This window comes from Orcinus orca, chromosome 7 (genome assembly GCF_937001465.1).
Source record: "Orcinus orca chromosome 7, mOrcOrc1.1, whole genome shotgun sequence".
Taxonomy (NCBI): Eukaryota; Metazoa; Chordata; class Mammalia; order Artiodactyla; family Delphinidae; genus Orcinus; species Orcinus orca.
Window position 1 is genome coordinate 104,648,474 of NC_064565.1, and position 17,719 is coordinate 104,666,192.

Consider the following 17,719-nt stretch of genomic DNA (forward strand, 5'->3'; position numbering starts at 1 on the left):
CCTTGCAATGATAATGCTTTGATCCAACTTCACCATTAAACTGTAAGCTCATTGAAGACAGGACATTTTCTCTTCATCTGCACACCACGCCCAGAACATCTAGTTGCTGGGCACATGAGATGTGCTCAATGCACATTGGCTAATCTGCTGACTGTAAGCTACAGGGAGGTAGGAATTGTATCTTATTTTCCACTAGAACCCATTGCCAGTGCAGGGCCAGGCACAGAATAGATGCTCTATAAATTTTTATCTGAATAAATGAATACATGCGAAGTTGATCCCCAAGTCACTTTCCTTTAGCACATTCCAAATAGTTCCTCTTTACTAACATTCAGTCGGCTTACTACATTTAGCCTATTTACGTGGAACCAGGCCCCAGAGATCCACTCTTGTAGGGCTTCTACAACACAGGTAAGGAAAAACTCTCATTCCTGCAGTAGGGCTAATTTTTATCCATGTCTTAATTTAAAAATATTAGTCCAAGCTAATGCTTTCTTATTTTAAATAAATAAAAGACAGAAGTGTTTAACATAAAAGGGAAAATGGCCTCTTCATTCATACCCCCATCTTATTCTTTGGAGCTACTGTTATATGCACAAAGTTAGTAGACAAAATAAGATTCTATTTGAGCATAATTCAACTATGACTTGCCTATAATAAAAGACACAGTTGTTTTTTTTTCCCTCAGGGATGGGGCGTGGGTAATAGATTCTTCATTTTAAGTCCCACTAGAAAACAGGTAGTAAAGGCCCTACTGGACAGTCAAATGTTTATGCCTGCCAATTCTCCAACCGAAGTATTTCACAAGATAAACTAAACTAAGATAAAGCATAATTAACAGCCCTATAGTTGATGTTAATTACCCATAGTACCACAGTCTCTCAAAGGACCCACAAAGGTCTAAAATGTCACAAGAGTGGCTAAAAGGTCTCTCCCTCCTGGATTCCTTGTATTTCTGGCAGTCAAATGCTTGGCTCACTGAGTTCCCCAGGTGTGGAAGGCCTGCAGATGGGGCTTTCTCTCCAGGTGGCCTCAGCAGCCTGTTCCAACTGAGGTACCAAATAAAGATGTCTTCCTAGCTTGTGGCATCATCTCCCAGGAATCTGCAGTGCCCATTGGGAGCCATAAGCATCTGTAGGGAAAAGAAAGAGTAGTATCCCCTTTCTTTGCTGTGACTGGCACCTTTTCCCTTATCCCTGAGTCTCTCAATGGTCATGATCATGTCTAGGCAAAATCATCTTAGCAGAGAGCAACGTGTCGATGTCTTCTCTGAGCAGGACTTGCCAGATTTTCTTTCGGGTCTCTTTAATTCTGAAAGTGGCCCAGATGGTTGCCTTCCTCGGTCCTCCTGATCACTGTCAACCAGCGTATCTCTCCTCCCTGGTGTTTATGCTTATTGGGCTAAGCTTGCAGATTAAGAACAGGTGTTTAGAAACACTGACTCCTCGAAGTCACCTTTGGTTTTTCTGCATTGTGATTATGAATTTGAAACTCAATACCTGTTGTTGCTTTTTAAAGCGTGTGTGTGTGTACGTGCCAGCCCAATGAAGGCCATGACCCTTACATGTTTGCATAATGCTGATCACACTATTAACTGGGTGCCTATAATCAATCATATTCTAAAACACATGAATTCTCTTCTAGTCAGCAATACTTTCTTCTTAAAATTGCAGGCTACGACAGACACGGTGTCTGGAGATGATAAACTGTATGTGCGTCTGTCTCTGGAATACCACTATTTCAGGGTCTTCTAGCGATACTTGCCAAGTTAGATGGGGTAGGGTAGAGAATGGAAGCAAGTTGTACATTATCCTAATAGATTAAGAAAATATAATCCCATTTGGATCATTTCCTGGGCTTCCATCCAAACCATGAGATAGCTTTGTTAATCATTAAAATGTACAGGGAGAGGGTGGGCTTTTTTTTTTTATAACTATATTGTATTTCTAAAGGGCACTATATTCATTTCTTTATGAGTATAATGTAATCAGAAAAATAATTGATTCCAAGGATGATTGTTCTATAAGCAAAGTTGCCATTGTTTTAGACCGGAATAGCAACACTCAGCCCATTTCAGATTTTTCATTTATACATGTACAGTAATGAATAATTATTTTCAGGAAATAACTGTAAATATTTTCAATTGCTTTTTACTGCTTCAGCAAATTTTGTTCACCCTGTAGTTAGGGTCAGGCCCATAGAGCAAGGGCAACTAAGAGTAACTGAGGTTTGGAAAAACTAGAAATGCAACTTAAGGTCAAATGAACACTTTATACATGCCCTGGGTCAACAGAAGATAAACTGATTACCCATTAACATGACATTAATTTATCATGTGTTCCCATTAAACAATAATAACAATATGGGGGTGATTCACCAGGATAACCTTTGGGTTACTACATTATTTTCATTTCTTATTTATGTGCTAACCAGTCCTGGGGTCAATGACAAATAGATTTGTTGGTTATGTTACCAATGTGGTATGGAGATTGTTACAACTCATAATCAGAAAATCCATGCTTTTCAGGAAAAATAATTCATAATAAATAAATATTGGTTGCTTAAGTTTCTAATTATCCTCTTCATTCTGTATGAGGAATAGTAATATTTGGTGAATATCAATCTCTGACTGCTAGTTTTCTTAAACTGTGCCAACACCTGGGCTAATCATTAAATTATGTTGTTTAAATGTGTTTGCGAATATGTTACCCCAAATAAATGGTTATTATTTGAAGATGTTTATGAAGCACAATTTTATACCACTTTCAAAAAAGCTTTCTCCCATTTAAATGTATTTTTTAAAGGCAAATTTTGAATTAGTTTGATTTTTTAAGACTGGAGATGGCTTCTAGACAGAGAAAAGGAGCAAATTTATGAAAATGTATTAGGTACCAGGAACTCTGTTATCTGAATGTTTTATTTAATCTTCAAAGCAACCCATGAACTCGATAATATTATCCTATTTTATAGATGAGAAGAAAATGAGGCTCTGAACATTAAGAACACGTGTCCAAAATTATGTAGCTAATGTGTGGTAGAACACTCAAGGCCATCAGATGCCGAAACTCTGTGAAAGGCTCTGCGTGGAAACTGTAAGAGCCTCTGACATAGTACACTGATTAAGACGTTGATCAGTGAAGTGGGAAGCCAAAGCATCTCTCCTCGTATAAAAAAAGTTTGGTTGTAAAGCTGGCTTTCTTATTTCTGAAACTTGGCCATTCAAGCAGCCTGTAAATGCTTTGAGAGTGTGGATTCATATTTCTTTGTCTACCCCAGAGTCTCTACCATGGGCACTCAATAAATGTTTGTGTATATATTAGTCAAAAATCTTCTGATTAGTAAAAGTGGCTGAGAGTCAACTTAAAATTGGTTATGTACCAAAAAAAAAAACAACAGAAAAATGCAAGGGTAGGTCTAGCACAGGCCCAGATGGATTCAGGACCTCAAAAGATGCAATCTCTCCCTTCGTTTCTAAGACAGACACTTTCCTGTGGTGGACATGATAGCCACCAGCAGTGTGAGAATCATATTCCTTTAGTACAGTAGTCTCAGCAGCAGATGGCATCCTTCCTGATAACTCCAGCTGAGACCCCAGGAAGGACTCTAATTTTCCTAGCTTGAGCCATAATACCTATCCCTGAACTGATCACTCTGCCGAGGGAGAAGTATTTCAATTGGTTCCACTTCTGGAGTGAGGGATGCTGACTCTGAAATCCATTAGAATCAGTTGCCACACAAGAGGAATAATTTCTAAGTGGAAGGGGTATGAAGCAGGTATAAGAAGAAGGAGAAGGAGGAAGGAGGAAGAAAAATCTTGCTTTGAATTTCTAAACTAAAAGTAAACTTGAGAGAATTTATTCCCAACATTCCAAAAAGAGATACTGAATGTGACTTATTCAATATGCAGATAAGATACCTGAGGTCAAGAGAGAAAAAGGGACTTTCCTATGGCCACACAACTTGATAGGGTCAGAGCTGCACAATGTACTATGCTGAACTACCTCTGGTTTTATTAGATTTGAAAAGGGGCTGCAGTAGAAAATGTCCATGACTGCAAGACAGTAACAGTATTCATAAAAGTCGACAATATCAGCTGTTTCATGGAGCTCCTTTTCAGAAACTTTCGTTGCTTCAAAATGAAAGAAGTCTCACGAGACAGCAAATTGCTAGAGAAAAAGGAATGCTAAGATGTCCTATAAAGACCGTTCCCCTCAAGTCAAATTCAATCCGACAGTAGGAAGGCTAAAATAAAAATGAAGACAACAACAAATGGTGAAAATGTAGAAAAATTGGAACCCACCTACATGCATTGCGATGGGAATGTAAAATAATACAGCTGCTTATACATGATTATTCTTAGCAGCATTATGCATAATAACCAAAAAGTGGAAACAGCCCAAATGTCCACTGACTGATGAAGAGATAAACAAGGTGGTGGTATATCCATACAAGGGAATATGACTCATCTATGAAAAGAAATGAAGTACTAATATATGCTACAATACAAACATTGAAAATATTATGCTACATGAAAGAAGCCAAACACAAAAGGCCACATATTGTTTGATTCCATTTTTATTAAATGTCTGGAATAGGCAAATCCATAGAGATGATAAGTAAATCAGTGATTGCCAGAGGATTGGAAGAACGAGGTTTGATACGGGTTTATTTTTAAAGTGATGAAAATGTCCTAAAATTAAATCATTGTAATGGTTGCACAACTGTGTGAATATAGTAAAACCCCACCAAACTGTGCAATACATACATACACACATGTAATTTCCATTTGAAGCATACTTATTAAGGGCCTACCATGTACTGTCTTTTGTTATATGATGGAGATACAGACACAAACAACATAGTTGTGGTTCCTGCCCTCATGGGCAGTCTTAAAAGGAAGGTGTGTTTGGTGTACCAAAGAAGAATATAAGGAATAATGGCAACAAAGCAAAGCAGTTGCTTTGGTTAAGAGACATTTATTAGGATTTCCTTTAGAAACAAACCAAAAGTCTGTACCAGGCATTGTGTTATCTCTATTGTTTTATCTAATATCCAAGAGAGAAAACCCAATGAAAGGTGTATTAATGAGTGGGTTGCAACACAGAAAACTGAGGCTCAATGCTCCAGGACTCACTGAAGTATCATGACTTCATGTTGTAGATTCTCTCCCTGAGGACACTGACTCCCATCCCCAGCGGTGGCACTGCCTGCGTGAGAAATGGACAACTCCTGGCATGCTGGAAAAATCCGCTAGCAGAAAATGGTCAGTGTGTACCGGAACTGTCCACTGTGGCTGTAAATGAACTTAGAAATGGGCCAAGGGAATATGGGACAGGTATTAACAATGACTGTTATAGAAAACAGCCATCAAAAATCTGTGTATACTTATCATTAGAGAAATGCAAATCAAAACTACAATGAGGTATCACCTCACACCGGTTAGAATGGCCATCATCAAAAAATCTGCAAACAATAAATTCTGGAGAGCGTGTGGAGAAAAGGGAACCCTCTTGCACTGTTGGTGGGAATGTAAATTGATACAGCCACTATGGAGAACACTATGGAGGTTCCTTAAAAAACTAAAAATAGGGCTTCCCTGGTGATGCAGTGTTTGAGAGTCCACCTGCCAATGCAGGGGACATGGGTTCGTGCCCTGGTCCGGGAAGATCCCACATGCCGCGGAGCAGCTGGACCCGTGAGCCATGGCCACTGAGCCTGCACGCCTGGGGCCTGTGCTCCGCAACAGGAGAGGCCACAACAGTGAGAGGCCCGCGTACCGCAAAAAAGAAAAACAAAAAAACAAAAACAAACAAACAAAAAAAAACTAAAAATAGAACGACCATATGACCCAGCAATCCCACTACTGGGCATATACCCTGAGAAAACCATAATTCAAAAAGAGTCATATACCACAGTGTTCTTTGAAGCAGTATTCACAATAGCCAGGATATGGAAGCAACCTAAGTGTCCATCAACAGATGAATGGATAAAGAAGATGTGGCACATATATACAATGGAATATTACTCAGCCATAAAAAGAAACGAAATTGAGGTATTTGTAGTGAGGTGGATGGACCTAGAGTCTGTCATACTGAGTGAAGTAAGTCAGAAAAAAACAAATACCGTATGCTAACACATATATATGGAATCTATACGTTTGAGCCCTGGTCTGGGAAGATCCCACATGCTGCGGAGCAACTAAGCCCGTGCGCCACAACTACTGAGCCTGTGCTCTAGAGCCTACGAGCCACAACTACTGAGCCCGAGTCCCACAACTACTGAAGCCAGCATGCCTAGAGCCTGTGCTCTGCAACAAGCGAAGTCACCACAATGAGAAGCCCACGCACCACAACAAGAGTAGCCCCCGCTCGGCACAAATAGAGGAAGTCCATGCACAGTAACAAAGACCCAACACAGCCAAAATTTAATTAATTAATTAATTATTTTTAAAAAAGTTCTTGCGGACAAAAATTGCTTGTTTCTTACCTGCGGTTTGCCTACAGAAACCCAGGAAATATTCAGTATAGAATAGTAAGTTTTGATATTATCGGGCCAAACTACAGGAGACAAGAAGAGTGATGAGCAGTAACCAAGGCAATCCCAGAAGCCCTACAGTAGACCTGATGTTGTGAGCTGTCAGATTCATGGGATTCAGCCCAAATCTGAGTACTTACTATTTACTCAACATTGCTTCCAGCTATGGACAATCCTGAAGTTCAAAACAAATTTTTGATCATAAAGAGATCTTTGTAAAGACACAAAATGAATGTAAGATGGAATAGAAGGCAGGCTCACTCTTGTTAATTATAAACCCATATCTACTTTTCCACTTTGCAGTTTTGGAAACTGATTTGAGAAACATCAAGAGTGGATTAATCTCTCAGAAGTCCCAAGATGAATTATGCTGGCTTTTGTGTCTATAATTTTCATTTTCTATGCTTTATTGCTGACTAATTACTCTTCTGACAGTCACACTCTTTCCGTCGGTATTAAGTGTGCTCAATTCAGTGGCAGTGCGAACAAGGTTACACGTTTGAGATTTGGGGTTAGACAGCCCAGATTTGAATCACGTGATCTCCGTGTCATCTTCAAGTGAGCTTGAGTATTACTACACCACTCTGAGACTCTGTGACTATATTTAAAAGGCACAAATAAAGAAACTCATTAATAGAACTTTGGAATGATTACAGGATTGAGCACTTGTAAAGTACCTAGTCGTGTCTGTCAAATAAATAGAATAACTATGTCATTGACATTGCTGATGTTGTTTCAGTCCAACGTTGCTGCCTTGGAACCACAGACGTAGTCTTGTTTCCATCATCTCTGAGTTCTTGGGGATGCCTCACATTAGTCTTCAAGTATTGACAACAGCAGACTGTAGTCATCAGCTAGGATTACCATAACAAAATTCCATAGACTGGGTGGCTTAAACAACAGAAAATTTATTTTCTCATAGTTCTGGAAGCTAAAAAGTCAAAAACCAGTGTCCAGCAGGGTTCAGTTTCTGGTGAGGCCTCTTTTCCTGGCTTTTAGATGGCCGCCTTCTCACTGTGTCCCAGCAAGGCCTTTTCTCTGTGTGCATGGTAGAAAGGAAGAGCTCTCTGCTACCTCTTATTATAAAGACACTCATTCTATTGGATTAGGGTCCACTCTCATGACCTTGAATAACCCTATTTATTTCCATTGAGGCCGAATCTCCAAACATAGCCACATGGGGTTTAGGGCTTCAACATATGAATCTTGGAGGACACAAACATTCATCCCGTAACACAGACTCTCAACAAAACTAGTTCCTTCATCCCCTCAGGCTCTGAATTTATCTCTATTTGACAGTCACTCTAGGACCTTAGAATTGCAAAAAATCAGCTAAAGGGAAACAGGATGCATCGGTGGATATGTTGATTGGCTTATTGAGCAACCTAAACTAAACATTTTCCAAAATGGCAGACCCTGAACGCACAGAAGCTGTCTCAACTTTCTGAAAATGAAAACTCAGTGTTCAGTAATTGTGAGGAATTATTATTATATTACACAGTTTCATAAGAAAATATTATCTTTTGTCAATGTTATCTAGGGTTATTAACAAATGTGTAAACGGCCAATGGTCTTCCTTCTTCAATACCATCATTAACACACATCATCAGCAGCATTTTGCACTTTCCAATCTCTTCCTTCAGAAGATTTATAAGCATTTTATAAATATTGTCTCCTTTTTCTTGACAACTTTCCTTACAGTCAAGCAAAGGATAGAAGAACTTGATCATGTAAATGTGAAGCACATCAAATGCAGCCAGCCTTCTCACTGGAGTAGGTCTTTCCTTATGTTGAACCCCCGGGACAAAAAATCAATTTTTTTTGATAGGAAAATGGTCTAAATGAAAAATGAAAGCAGCTAATTAACAAATTAATTAATGAGCAAATTAATGAATAAAAATAAAAAGATATATGATATGTCCACTGTGAATGTGATAAACATATTATGTCTATTTTATTTTAATTATTGATGACTATAGGACTGGAACCATTTCCTGGGTCCTTTTCATTCTGCACCTCACAGACAAATTGTTTTCATTGAAGAGCTGGATTTTTGTGCCCAGGGTAAAAAGATATTTCTATGGTGCTTCTGAGAATCCATCAGCAAATCTTTAAAAAATATATGAGTCATATTTTACTTCATTTTTCTTCTTGAGAGCTAAGATTAAGGAAAACCTTAGGGAGTATACCTACTTAGTTATTGCTCTCATATTAGGAGCAGAGAAGAGTGGGGAATTGTCATATAGTGTTGGTTTTGCCATAAATGCTGTGTGCAGGAGTGGAAGAATTTTAATAAGAAAACTAAGAGATGTATTATATAGTATACAGATATCTAAGGACTGTTCAGGATAAAACATGAACTTTCATGTCTTGGAGAAGAGAAAGGAACTGCGGCAGTCAACCAGAGGCTGAGTTCCAGATTCCTGAGGGAGTACATTTACTCTATACTGTAATTAATGGTAACTTGCAGAGAATTTTTGGAAAAGAATGACTTATGATTACTTGGGTACATCTTTGTGCCATTCAACCAAATGAACCTAAGGCAAAGTGTATACCAAGTTATTGTCTCAAACCATCTCTTTTGTCCTATATTGTTCCTGAGACTTAATATTTTTAAATGAGTGCTCCTGAAGTATTTATTCCAAGTTACAAAAGTGTAATCGTTGCTAAGCATAACCCAAGTGTCATGCTGGGCCATCCTGCCACTTAAAATCTATGTAAGATGATTTTCAACCACCATCTCACATCCTGTAGAAAATCCAAAGTTCTCACTGTGAATATTTAGAAATTGTAGGGGTTTCTATTACTCCTTAGTCACCTTTGGTTCCAATTTCCAGCTTCCACTCAATTCTCTATATTTTGTTTCTGTTACTCTGCCTTTTCCCTTTTCTTGGTGGCTTCTCTTTACTGTACTCTTATCCTCTCAATACAAATACACTCCATCCAACTCATACAAGGCAGCTCTTAGAAATTTACTGGTGAAGAATGAATAATGCTACAGAAATGTTCAGCAATTTAAAACTGGACGTTACTCTTTTATTTAACAAGTCCTTTAATAATTGTTGTCAACTTGAGATTCAAATTTTCATAACTTGACCCAGTGACCCCTACTTTTCTTTCCTACCCCATTATAACTACTCTACTCTCCACTGCCCTCTCTCCCTACCAATTCATTTCTTTGAAGAAAAGTTTTGCTGTCTTTATTGCCTTCTTCCAATCTGTTCCTAAACACCTAACCTTCCACTTACAGTTTATAAGGTACTTCCCTGAACAAATATAATTCCTTCCCTCAGCGGAAAAAAATTACCAGTTAGTAAAATATTTTATTAATTTCCCTGTATAAAGAAATTCTGAAAACCTAAGCTGTTTCAGACAAAATTGTGACCATCTCAGTGCAACCTCTCATTTTGCTGTGTAAGTGGAAAACATCCCAAGTCTCACCATCACCATTATGGCATTTTAATAACAGACAATCATATATTCTCATATCGTATTTCTTCAGCTAACAAAATAAAATGGAATAGCAATGCATTTTAAAAAATCTGATTTGGCCCAGCTTAGAAACAAGGGTAATTTCAAGCTAGACCTTTTGTGCTAAGAAGTGTCCTCAAGAGGCAAATGGCTCAGTTATGGTCACTAACATTCAACCAGTCCCTAGGCTCGGGAAGCCCAGGGGCATGGTGTGAAATTAAAAATAAAGAGTGACTATGTCTGTTCTGCATGATATGTAAAAATTTGGCATCATTTGTGGGCAGAGCTAGACTATGGAACAGCTAGAAAAATGTCAGTTCCGTGTATATTTAGATTTCAGTATCTATGAGAATTGTTTGTCCTCGATAAGCTTGCGTGCGCATGTGTGTGTGTGTGCTTGCCAATGGTTACTCACCAGATGCCAGAAGAATTAGAAGACCAGTCTGCAGCTCATGCTGGTGGGAGACTTTTTTTTAATATTCACATTTTTTTAAATTAAACTTTTCAGTTAAAGAAATTAATATGTCATAAAAATAATTTTCAAAATTTAAGACAAAAGACTTTGGAGATCAAACTATATGAATCTCTCACTACTAGACAGTAGCAAGGCCAACTGCCTACCTACAATTCAAGTCAAAATATAACATAGTCACACACAAATTTTAAAACAAATACTTTCAATCTAATAGAGGAATTAGCAAATAAATTGCAGGGCTGAAATAACTTTTTTCAGGTTGAAGGAAATTAGAATATATTTAAAAATTTTTTGGTGGGAAACTCTTAAAGAGACAAAATTTAAATGTCCACACCCACCTGTACTGTGGGGTGAGACTCAGAGTATCAAAGATCATGAATCTGGTCCTCCTGGAGTCTCTTGGACATTGTATTAAACATATTATTTCTAACTTGAGGAAATAGACTGACAAGGGAGGAAATTCTGGAGTGAGACAAATCCTTGGTTAGTAAAAGTGTTTCCAAAAGATGGATGAAGTTAAGAGAGGCTTTCTTCCAAAGGAAAACAACCTTAATCACAGAGGGAGACAGAAAAACTAAGAACTGTGATGGACTCAGAGGCTGGCTTTGGTTTGGAAGGGCCTCAATCTCCCTCATATATTTTTCCCACCTGTATTTTCATTCCTTTCGACTTCCCCCACCAAACAGCGTATGAGAGAGCCCTAGAACCATCTGTGCATAGTGGAGCATGGGGAACAAAGAACTAGGCACTAAGGGGAAGTGGGTTCTGCCCCAAATACCCACCCTCTCCTGGGCCCAAGAAGGAAGCTGCCCTCCACAAGGGATACTGCCAGGAGTTCCAGGCTATGAAAGGCAGTGGATGGAACTGAGCAATGTCCCCTGCAGAGCTGGGAATCATGAGACAGAGCATGAGATATGGATGAGCAACTGCCAGGACATAACTCAAGAAGGACAGGAGACCAAGTGCTCTGTACTCCAATATATACCAAGGGAGGTGGCCACTGAAAGGAGTGGAAACTTGTCTTACTCTTGCAGGAAGAATGGAACAGAATCTGGCACTTCCAAGTGCATCGGCAATGTGAACTTGAGGGTAAAAGACGTTGCATTCTAGTAATGTTAAAGAAAATAGAAGAAATATTCTTTCTCTAATTCTGATCTACAGGCACATCCAATTCAGGGAAAGGAAATGTGAGCTCTTTAGAAGATGCAATTTTGGAGTTGAACCCTTGAAGATATTTTGGAAGTAAGTGCTAGCTACGATTTTAATAATATTAATTTCTCCCTGTAGTCAAGTGTTTTCCAATTTAAAAAGGACGAACATTTACAAAAATGAATCACTTTGGTTGATGTTTATGAAAAATTCACTGTACTGTTCTTATTTTCTCATTTCTTTGAGGACCACTGGAAACTTTGCCATGAACCCTCAATAAATGAGATCAAAGATTTTTAAAGCTATAACTCTAGAAGAGCTAAACCTGTCTATGAGCTTTCATTAGGTGAGTTTTTGGGTATCCATGCCTCAGTAGAGAGCTATGCTTCGATATCTGGGGTAAAGATCTTTATTTCAGTCTATTATTCTTTTCTGTCACTTTCCCTCTCAAGTTTATAATAAACTTGGCTTGGATATTCCTGAAAAAAAAAACAAAAACCGAATCGCTTTGGAAAGGTAGGGATATGGTAAAAGTAAAACTGATTACTTTTTTCACTGGAGAGCAGCCTGGGGAGACGTGCACTGCCTCGTGTCACCTGCTGTTCTTTTCTTGACTCCACATGTGAGTGGGCATCCAACATACTAATCCATATCAGACATTCCCCCTTTTGTCTCTTTAGACAGAACTTGGTTAACAGCTGAGTTTTAGACAGTTGGTTCATGCCTTCAGTAATCAAAGCTTATTTCTGATTTCTCTGAAAAGGAAATAACCATAATGCTTTTGTTGAAAGTGACATCATTGAACTATAATTATTTCTAGCACCAAGGGGTGCGTGAGGAGGCATTTTGTAAAATCTGTACAGTAGAGGAGCAATTCATCAAGGATCCCAAGACTTTGCTAGCATATTGTGATGGCTAATTTTATGTGTCAATTTGTCTAGGCACCATACCCAGATATTTAGTCAGGCATTATTCTAGATGTTTCTGTGAAGGTATTTTTTTTGGATGAGATTAACACTTAAATCCGTAGACTTGGAGTAGAACAGATTACCGTCTGTGATGTGGATGGGCCTTATCCAATCAGTTGAAGACCTTAATAGAAAAAAACCTGACTTTCTAAGAAGAAAAGGAAATTCTTCCAGCAGACTGACTTCTGACTCAACTGCAAATCACCTTTTTCCTGGGCTTCAGCCTGTCAATTTATCCTGATGATTTTGGACTTGACAACCTCCAAAATCGTGTGGCCAATTCTTTAAAATAAATCTCTCTCTCTCTCTCTCTCTCTCTCTCTCTCAGAATCCTGACTAATACCGATATTTAGTATATCCCACACCATGCTTATTTCGAATTCGTGGAGAAAGGATGTACCACTGTACATCTGTACCAGTTATAACTGCAACAGTTTTTCCAAATACCTACTTACACTTTCTTATTGCTGAATATCCTTGAAAGAGGATAGAAATCTTCACCCCTTCCTTGAGCCACACAATCAGGAGAGAATCCCTTGATCAAAACCAAAAGTCATTGTATACGTAGTATCAATAGTGTATATATGTCAATCCCAATCTCCCAATTCCTCCCACCACCACCCCTTCCCCTTGGTATCCATACGTTTGTTCTCTACGCCTGTGTCTCTATTTCTGCCTTGCAAATAAGATCATCTATACTATTTTTCTAGATTTCACATATATGTGTTAAATGTGATATTTGTTTTTCTCTTTCTGACTTACTTCACTCTGTATGACTATGTATAAAATAGACAACTCATGAGAACATACTGTATAGCACAGGGAACTCTACTTAATGCACTTTGGTGACCTAAATGGGAAGAAATCCAAAAAAGAGGGGACATATGTGTATGTATAGCTGATTCATTTTGCTGTACGGTAGAAACTAACACAACATTGTAAAGCAACTATACTCCAATAAAACTTAATTTAAAAAAATAATAAATTCAGAGGTAAGTATTCAAACATTCAAAGAAAAACACTAAATGTCACATTTGTGCTCAAGAAACTTCACGTAATTAGATGAGAATTCAATAATAGTAATACACCTGCGGCAGGATGAGGGAAGAGATCTGACAGAGAATAACACAGACAAGGCTGGTAACACATTAACCACAGTCTACATGGAATGGGGGAGGGACACTGCAGACAGAGAGGATTTCACAGCGTTTGTAACAGTACGATGTCAAGAAAGTTTTGAGTGGCTCATCCCACCACAGTTACTTTACTGCCAATAAATTACAGAAACCCCAGAAGCATCACATTCGAACCGTAAAAATAAAGGAGAAATCTCTTAGCTTCAGAACGCCACCCACATGGAAATCCCAATGGCTTAGCTCAAAAGCCAGAAGCATTTGAAAGGACTACCATCTATCTATTAATCACGGATCTTTCTACCAACTTTTTCAGACTGAAGAATTTTACTGATATGTAAAAAATTCAGAAGAAGCACTAGAATTGCTTTTAATAGGATTTCTTATAAAACAAATACAATTTATAATACAAACTGAATTAGGAGTTATTTTTCTCAAAAGCATTGATTTCTATATCCTTTGGCTAATGTATTTCTATGGATGTCATTGAAACTATTCACCAAAATGTACAAAATAACTGAGTTAAAACAGAATTTAAAAAATACATATTTCAAGAATTCAAATGTCTAAGTAGGTAACTCCTACCATGAATGTTTATTTATTTACAAATTATATACTTGTAATACCTAAAATGTGTCATGAGCATTATAAACCAAATATAAAAGTAGAAAATTTTAAAGGATAAAATCAAAATGCATTTTTAAAGATCTAGTATTTTCTTTCTTTATTCCGGTAGATGGTCTTGTGCAGACCCTACCCTGGGGGGCAAATGTCATGAAGAACACCTCTTCAATTTCTGGCTGTCTGAGCCCCTATATAATATTAATGTACTGGAAATATACAAGTGATAACCTTATTTTAGCTTGCTAAGTACAAATCAATCCAATGTGGTCTAAGATACCTCTATAAAAATTATCTTAGAAATCCCTTTCTAATAGGTATATGAAAAAAATCTCTGACTTTTCTCCTTTATATGTTTCCAGGTAAAGTGCTTCTCTCCAGCCCTCAAGAAGCCACTTCAATACTTCCTTAGAATATAGCTCCATATCTTTCCATTCAGAACACTTACCTTCCCTATTTTTTAATGGCATATTGTGTTCTACTTTTGTAGATTTCTTTTGTTTTCATTCTGTCTCCTTCAGTATAAATTTATATTTTTCAAGGGCAGGCACAATGTCTTCTGTGCCTCTCACTCTCCTGCATGCAGTGAATAATCCTTAGAGTCATGTAGTATTTACTTGGTTTTTCATGGAAGAAGAATAATTCATGACCTCACTCTGGTCAGAGAAAGCAAAATAACTTCAGTGTTGTCAAACAAATCATGGTGGCCTTTATTTGGAATGCATTCTCTTGAAAGGCCAACTTGCTACAAATATATGCTATGGACCAGCTGAACAATGAAATGAACAAGGGTTCATGACACAATGTTCCACAAATTTTGCCAACCACATCCCGCCCCTCTGCGGGGTAGGAAAAGGACAGCAAGGTTCAAATGCAAGCAGCCCAGGGAAGAGCAGAGTGTACCCTCAGTACTGGTCTCTTCGAACTTGGGGATGCACTTGGTCACCGTTTCCTAAATGGAAGGTCAGACCTCAGAACCTTCCTTATGCAAAGGACTGTGAAGGTCTGAAGATCTTCCTGGTCCACAGAATTACACTCAGGATATTCAGAACAAAAAAATCAGGACTAAATAAAGTTTTATGAAATCACTGTGGGTCATTTCTTCAATAAGATAATAGGCCGTTTACTGTAAAAGATGGAGTATGGGAAAAAAAAAAAAGTATTACACCACACAGGACCATGAAATGTATTTAGTTTCAACAGAAGCAGAGTATCTCAGAGCCAGAATAAAATTTCTCTACCCAACCTTTTCGTTTATTTCTAACCCTTTTATTTTACAGATGAGGATGGGAGAGTCAGAATTAGACTCAGGGCAGAAAAACATAGAGACAACACCAAGAACTAATTCATTATATATATAGACCTTAGGTTTTTAAAGCATATCAGTGTTAAATTGCTAGGGGAAAAAATAAATGACCAAAAGGAATGTGTCAATTTTCCAAGCCATTTCAAGACCTAGATTCATATTTCAATTTTTATTTAATTACAATTATATTTGAGGTAACAAGTTACACCAGGACAGAATTACATTAAAAACATCTAACCCCAGGAATAGTCTCTATAAATAGCTACACGTGTATCATTTCAAATAGTTTTCTATTAGCTTAATACACATATTTGTGTGATACATCTATACATTTATAAGTACATGAAAAAATATATTTTTGTCTCAAAATGGCTACATACTAAGAATATTGCTCAGTAATTAGCGTTTTTCACCTAACAATAAATCATAGACAATTTCCCATAGCAGCAGGCTTAGATCTGCTTTGTTCTTTTTAATGGCAATATTATATTTCATGGTATGTATAGACTGTTATTTATTCTCCTACGGAGAGAAAAGTGGGTCATCTCCACTAAGATATTCTTAGATGAAATGCTGACTTAAACATACGAACCTCACTACTTTTACTGTGATGGTATTTCTTCAGGTCAGATATCTAAAAGTGGAATTTCTGGGACTTCTATTTGAGAATCATTTTAACAGGACTTAAAAGAGACGGTTTTTCAGGGGGAGATTTTTTTGCATGTATTCATGTAAAACTTTTAAACATCTACTTCTGCTAGATGCTGATTGCACTCCTGGTGGAATATTCTCTTGTCTTCTGAGGTCGCTTTTAAGATCACTTGATTATAGGACTTTGTTTGCCTGTTTCATTTATCTTGAAAACCAACAATAATGCATGAAAAGTGAGTACATGTCAATGAATATTCATTGCATAATTGTACAACTCTTTGGAGATGACTTACGTTTTCAAACTCTGACCCAGTTATGACCTTTGAAATTAAAATAATACAACTGATATAAAAGTTTTACATCACACACAGACCATAAAACAAAAGAGTTGGAAAGTATCAAAAATATATTTGGTGATTCCAACTGACCCTGTTCTTCTTCACCATATCCTCCTCTTGATATTTCCCAGGCAGCCCTAACACTAAATTAAAAATTTTTCACATGTGCCGTGTATAACACATACCCCAGAGATGGCAGCAGTTACAAACCTAATCCCGTTTCTATTCAAATATACTTCAGGAAAGACTTGATCTTAGTCGATGACTACCTGGCAAAATTTAAAACTGTGAAAGAAAGACTTTAAAGTAAAGAGAGGGAAAGAACTAACATTTATCAGAGCACCTGCTTTGTACACTCTCCATGTCCATCACCTCTTTTGTTCTTCCCTGGCCAGAGAGGAACAATCTACGTCTCCTGAATGGAGACGTAGATTGTTTAGGAAGCTCATACAGCTGGTAAGTGATGGATTGGCAAAGCAAACCCAGACTTTCTGACTCTAAAAGTGATGCTCATCTGTTTCCAGAACTGCCATTGTAATTGTCAACCCAGTCTCACTATACTGCACAGCTGAGAGCACAGCCGAGAGCACAGCCCAGAGCCCATGCGTGACCTCCTGAGGGCCACATAGCTAGCAATACCTCTGGCCTCTGATTCAACATTCTTCCCACTGCCCCACTGGGTTTACAGAGATTTTGCAACTGGCATTAGATCTGACTAATTCTGAATATTAAAATGGGTCTCTGTCTCCTCACCCTGCTGCAGAGTACCTTGGCTTCTATTCACCTCAAGGGGCTGGGTTTCTAATGTGGGTGTGGCCACCGTTCCTTCTGTCCATTTCCTTTCTCTCCAAAGGCTCTCTTCTGAACTGTATGAGCACAAACCAGAATGGCACTTTGCATGCCTCTTGACATTTTACTGCAAACGGAAAATCTGGCAATATCGAAAACCAATCTTAAGTCCACACATGGCTAAAGAGAAAGGAGGTAGCAAACAGCCATGGTCTGGCTGCCGTTGTCCAGATAGTCCAAGGAGCTGAAATTATAATTTAAGAATTGAGATGGAAATAGGGCTC